Below are 6570 nucleotides of genomic sequence, written 5' to 3'. Positions count from 1 at the left end.
GACTCAATTAAGACACTAATGGGCAAATAAAACAAGTGAAAATGGTTAAGAAAATGATGTAATAAGGTTAATAAATTAACACTTATCACACCCCCAAACGTGAATTGTTGTTTGTCCCCAAACAACAGAAAATGACAAATTAAAAGATTCAAATTTCTAATAAACTAAAAAATTGAGCATAAATATTCACTAGCCAAAATATGCATATTTTTGAAAATTTTGAATGAATGTGTCCTACTCTTGACTTGATGCTTGATATCCATAGCCCTTCATAAACCTAGCTCCCCCAAACTTAAGTCTCTCATATTGCCAAACCATAAGCTAGCCTACATTTCTTTTGCTATACTAGATTCAACAGATAATTTGGGACTTTGAATTGGGTTTTGCACTTGGCTTTTTCTTTTCAATGCATGCCTTTTACCTCATCTCACTTTTTCACTCCATAGCACAATTTTACTACTATGCATCTTATATTGAGGTATTTTGGACACTTTGGTCCTTTTCAAACATTTTGGTATACTTTGACACTCTTTTGTATGCACAAGACATAGAACTTTGTTCCTTTGTTTGTCTTTTTGTCTTAGTGCATATGTTTCATGAACTCTATAAAGTGTTTGGTACTTTTAGGACCCTTCCCCAAACTTAAGGGAAACAATGTCCTCATTGTGAGTGTATCAAGGCTACAAATTGGCCAAATTGAAATGAAGGCCCAATTGAATCAAGTAAAAACTTTGGAAATGGTTGGCTAGTTCTAGAGGCTCAATTTAAGACAAAGATGGTTTAAGCTTTGGATTATTGTGGTTATGGCATCAATTCAAGCATTTGAACAACACATTCATCATTTATTCTATTTTTGGCGCATACATGGCTATAAGAATAAATGCTACTTAAAATCAGTGCCCAAAATCCTAAAATGAAATAGAAAAGAAAAAATGATCAATACAAGTGTAATTGATTATCTTTAAAAGCAAAAAGACTCAAACCTAAAATAATTGAAACAGAAAAGCAAAGATGAGAAGTCACAAGTGTGACTTGATCATCTTGTGAAAATAAAACGACTCAAACACTCAAAGCAAGGACTTAGACAAAACCAACAATCCAACTCTAAGTCAAATTGACCCTAGAGTAAGGATGTGGTACCAATGAAGAGTTTCAATCCTAGCCAATAGTCAACCAGACTGTATTACCATACAACATGGCAACATGAGACCAAACAATGGGATTGCCATTGCTTTACCATGAGACAGTCTTAAATGAAACAAACAATGGGATTGCCATTGTTCTACCATGAACTAGACCAAATAGAACCAGACAATGGGATTGTTATCTCATGACACAACCTACACTGTTTTTTAGCATAGACTAGGGAGGTAAAATTTTAGAGCATCAAACATGGCCCTCCCTCAAAACAGTCATATCAACAGCCATCACAATAACAGCAGCCAAACTATTTAAACAACAAATATAAAACAACAAGACATCTCAAATGAGGTAAATAAGACATACTACTAAGATTAAAACAACAAATGACATGCCTAAATGAACAAGGACTGTTAAACATGAATGAGATAGGACATGGTGAAAACAACAAATAGAATGCATGAAAGGGACTGCCTTAAGACAACAAACACAGAAATACACTCATAACTCATGCTAGCTTTTGGCTAAAACACTGTCATGATATTCTAAAATAGCAAAATAAAACTAAGATGGTACCTCAAAATAGCATACCACAGGATAACAAAGAACAATAAATAGCAAAGGCAAATAGCATACTAGATCTAAAAACAACAAATTTAAAAACTAAAAAAAAGTTTCTGTTTTGGCAACCAGAAATGGAACAGTTAATGATCAAAACAGCAAAGAAATTGCATGGTTAGGACTGCATAACACTTAAAACAGCAAAAACAGAAATAACAATCCTAACACACGCTAAGTTTGGCTAAAAACATGCTTCACAAAAAAAACTAAAACAACAAAGTGAATACAAAATAGTACCTAAAGATCAAACATTAATTTGAAAAACAAACTAGACTACTAGGACCTAAGATACTACTATTAAAACAGGGGAAACATCATGGATTTCAAACAGCAAAAACACATGTATTATAAACAGTAAGTCACAGCATAAAGCAGTTGAAAACAACAAACCTCACAAAAACAGTAAAACAACAAAACAAAAGGTGCCATCTATCTAAAAGCATGCATAACAATAGTTGTTGTGAAAAGCTCTTTTGTACCACCCCTACTTCCTCAAAAAATTGCAAGTATGTTTTTCTTGCTAAGGGTGTGCTAAACAAATGCTTGGGCTTTAGAAATATACCTGGCCCACCTTCAAATTGTTGCCCTGGCCCTTTTCTTCTTCTTGATGCCCTTTCCTCAGTCTCTAACTCCTCACTGTCCTCTCTCCTTCTCTTTGAACTTCTAGTTTCAACTCTGCCCATTCTCCTCTTCCTTGCCACTTTCTTTCTCAGACTTGCACCAGTATCAATTTCCACCCTTTCTTGCTCAACATGTGGGCTGCTATGCTCAGGGCTATGGTGAGCAAAATATGTCCCCTCATAATAGTCATGAGTCTTAGAGTGTATAGGGCTTGTGGGTTGGTTTAGAATAGGTATGTATGGTTGAGTGGAATGGGGTGAAGGTGGTGGTGTTTGAGTGACAGGGGTGTTTTGAGCATCAGAGGGGTTTTCATTGTGCTCAAAGGGTGTAAGGCTAGGATTAGTGGGTGATAAACCACAAACAAAGTCTAATTCTTGAATGGAGACAGTAGGTGGTAAAGGGATAACAAGTTTAGTAGGTGTAGATGGTGTGATTGTGGGTTGAATTGGTGAGGGTATTGGGCTGGTAGTGGCTGTTTCAATAGGGGATGGTCTAGAGACTGTTTGGGATGTGGTTAGATGGTCAAATATGGTAGGTTCTACAGTGGATGATGAAACAGGAATAGAGGTGAAATGTGGTGCTTCCATGAAGTTGAATTCAATGGGTATGTCTCTAGTAGTTGTAGGTGCATGGATGGTGGTAACAGGTGGTTTGGGCAGGGGATGGATCACACTCTGGTTCCTCCCTAATCATCCTATCCATGGCTGCCAAAGTTGTACTAACAGATTGCTTAAAGGATGCATTTTCCTTTTTAGGTGCTTGGGCAGCCATAGACGGCTGAGTTTGGATCATGGAAATAGCAGGGGCACAAGTTGTTGTCTTTAGCCCCAAAACTTCATTGGAGGCTGCAATGGCCTCATCCACAGATTTCCTCAACATAAAGCCAACACTGGCTTGAGGATATACAGAAAAGCTAGACAACAGATCCATAGTTAAAGGTCTAGTGATTTTCAAACCTGTATGAAGCCTCTCTGTGATGCTTGGAGGTGTGCTTCAATGTTAGGCCTCTTCTTCCATGGGCTTGTGATTTGGGGCGCATGAGCCATAGGCTTCACATTTGGGCTTCTTCTTTCATGGCCTGCTAACAATAAAACAAAATGGCCATCAATTTCTTTTAGCCGGGCTTGGTTAATCAAGAGATTGGGCCGGCTGTTGAAAGCAAATCCCGGCCTAAAGATAACAAAATCCAAACCTTTTAATATAAACCTCATATGTTACATATTATGAAAGAAATAGATAATTATTCTAGAAGGAAAAATAAAATTAAAAGCTTACTCTAAAAATTTTAAAATGAAAATGGAAAAAAAAATTAACAACTTATAAATATATAAAGACTAAATATTTTGCAAAGAATTATTACTTTAGAAAGATAACCTCGACAGGTTGCGTAACAATCCTTGAATCAAAGAAAGGTTTCACTCGTTGCCCGTTCACTTTGAAAGTGGTGCCCCTTTCCGGATCTATTAGGTCAATAACTCTGTAGGGGTATACTTTGGCAACAACAAAAGGTCCAGTCCATCTGGAATTCAGCTTTCCAGGAAATAACTTTAACCTTGAATTGAACAATAGGACTTTTTGGACTTCTGTGAATTCTTTTGGAAGAATCTTTTTATCATGCCATATTTTTGATATTTTCTTTGTATAACTTAGCATTTTCATAGGAAAAATTCCTATGTTCTTCCAATTCACAAAGTTGCAAAGTCCTTTTTCTTCCGGCCTCTTCTAAACTCATGTTAAGCTCCTTAATGGCCCAATAGGCTTTGTGCTCTAATTCCATAGGTAAATGACAAGCTTTTCTAAAGACCAATTTATAGGGAGACATACCAATAGGGGTTTTGTAAGCAGTCCGGTAGGCCTATAAAGCATCATCTAACTTAGAGGCCCAATCCTTTCTATGTGGCTTGACTACTTTGGCCAAAATCCCTTTTATCTCCCTATTTGACAATTCAGCTAATTCGTTGGTCTGAGGATGGTAGGCAGTTGCTACCCTATGCTTGATGTCATACTTATCAAGAACTTCTTCTAACATGTTGTTTATGAAGTGAGTGCCTTCATCACTAATTAAGGCACGAGGTGTACCAAATCTAGTGAATATGTGCTTTTGTAAAAACTTAACAACTGTTTTAGCATCATTGGAATGGCAAGCCATAGCTTCCACCCATTTGGACACATAGTCCACAGCTACCAATATGTAGGCACAATTATTGGACAGAGGAAAAGGTGCCATAAAGTCTATACCCCAAACATCAAATAATTCTATTTCTAGAATTCAGTTTAAAGGCATTTCATTTCTTCTAGAGATATTTCCACTCCTCTAACACTCATTGCAACTTTTTACAAAGTTTTGAGCATCATTGTGCAAAGTAGGCCAGTAGAATCCTGATTGTAAAACCTTGGATGCTATCCTACTTTCTCCAAAATGTCCTCCACAAGGTCCTGCATGGCAGTGTTGTAGAATTGATAGTACTTCTTTTTTTGCGATGCATCTTCTAATCACCTGATCTGCACAAATTTTAAACAAGAAAGGGTCATCCCATAAATATATCTTTGAATCATAGATGAGCTTCTTTCTTTGATACTTATTAAATTCCTTGGGAATAATCCCACAAGCTAAGTAATTAACAAGATCAGCAAACCAAGGCACTGTAGTATGATTATGAACCAAAATTCTTTCATTTGGAAATACTTCACAGATGTCACTACTTTGCACTGGTTTGTCTTGTTTTTCCAATCTTGACAGATGGTCAGCCACTTGATTATCCACCCCTTTTCTATCAATGATTTCCAAATCAAACTCTTGCAAAAGCAAGACCCACCTTATTAACGTTGGTTTTGCATCGTTTTTAGAATAAGGTACTTGATGGCCGCATGATCAGTATGAACAATCACTTTGGTTCCCATCAAGTATGATCTGAAATTTTCTTTTAAACCCCATAATACAAAATGTAAAAAGTAATGAAAAACAATAAGTGATGAAGAACCAGAAGACCGATGAAGACATTAAGGCAGAATCGACTAAGTCTGGAATTCAACCATTGGATCGATGGATAATTCAACCATTGGACCGATGGACAAGTTCAACCATTAGACCAATAGACAAGTTCAACCAGAGGATCAATGGACATGTCCAAGGATGCGATGGAAAGAGCATCCTCATCGATCCTCTGGACAAGCAACACTTAGAAGATTTTCCAGCACTTCATCCAAGCATGCAATGAAGATTTGAAGATAAGGATGAAATCATCATATCATGAATGACAGCTGGAGATGACAAATCAATAGCTAGAATTCAAGTTTATCTTATTATTAAAGTTTATTCAAGAGAAAGATAAACTCTATCTGTTAGCTAGATGATTTGCTAGAAAGTAGCATTAGATAGTTATCTTCTTAATAGTCGTTTAGTATAACTAGATGATTAGGTCTATTGTAAAAATAAGGCTTTTACTCTTTGTTTTACGTTTATGAATCTATAAAGTAAAACCTTTGAAGCTCGAAATTGTTCTTAAACTTTCTTATTTTATTCTTGAGACTTCATAACTTTCTTCATTAAATCACTATAATTTGGTTATTCATAACTAGATTATTAGTGTTATTGAGAGATCTGGGATCAACAATTGGTATCAGAGCCTATTGATTGATTATCCAATCAAAACGATCTTGTAAAATCTCTCAATATTTTAATCTTCTCTCTCATCAAAAATTCTCTCTTCTTCTTCAAAATTTTCAATGGCCAACTGGAATTTCGCTTACAATGTTGGTTCCCTCACAAAGCCTCCAACTCTTCAACGAGAGGAATATCCTCAATGGAAGATCAGAATGGTAAATTTTTTGGAGGGAATGGATAGGAATCTCATGCGATCCATACAGGAGGGTCCCTACATTCCTCAAACTCTAGTTCCAAGAGTTCCAGGAAGAAGCACCACAGCTGAAATTCCAGAATATTACATGCCGAAAGATGAAAGAAATTGGGATGAAGATGATAAAGAAAGAGTCGAAACTGACAGAAAGGCCAAAAGATTGATAATCATGGCGCTACCCAATGAAATCTTTCAATCGCTCGATACATGCTTCACTGCGAGTTGTCTTAACGAATTGGCAAGTCAACTGGAAGGAGGAGCAAAGACGAAGAAAAATCGTAGAGCACAATGTCTCAACGATTACACCAACTTCAAAGCCCTCCCTGATGAA

The sequence above is a fragment of the Cynara cardunculus genome, assembly GCF_001531365.2.
Source record: "Cynara cardunculus var. scolymus isolate 2C chromosome LG 1, CcrdV1, whole genome shotgun sequence".
Classification (NCBI taxonomy): Eukaryota; Viridiplantae; Streptophyta; class Magnoliopsida; order Asterales; family Asteraceae; genus Cynara; species Cynara cardunculus.
Note: the sequence above shows the minus strand (reverse complement) of the source record.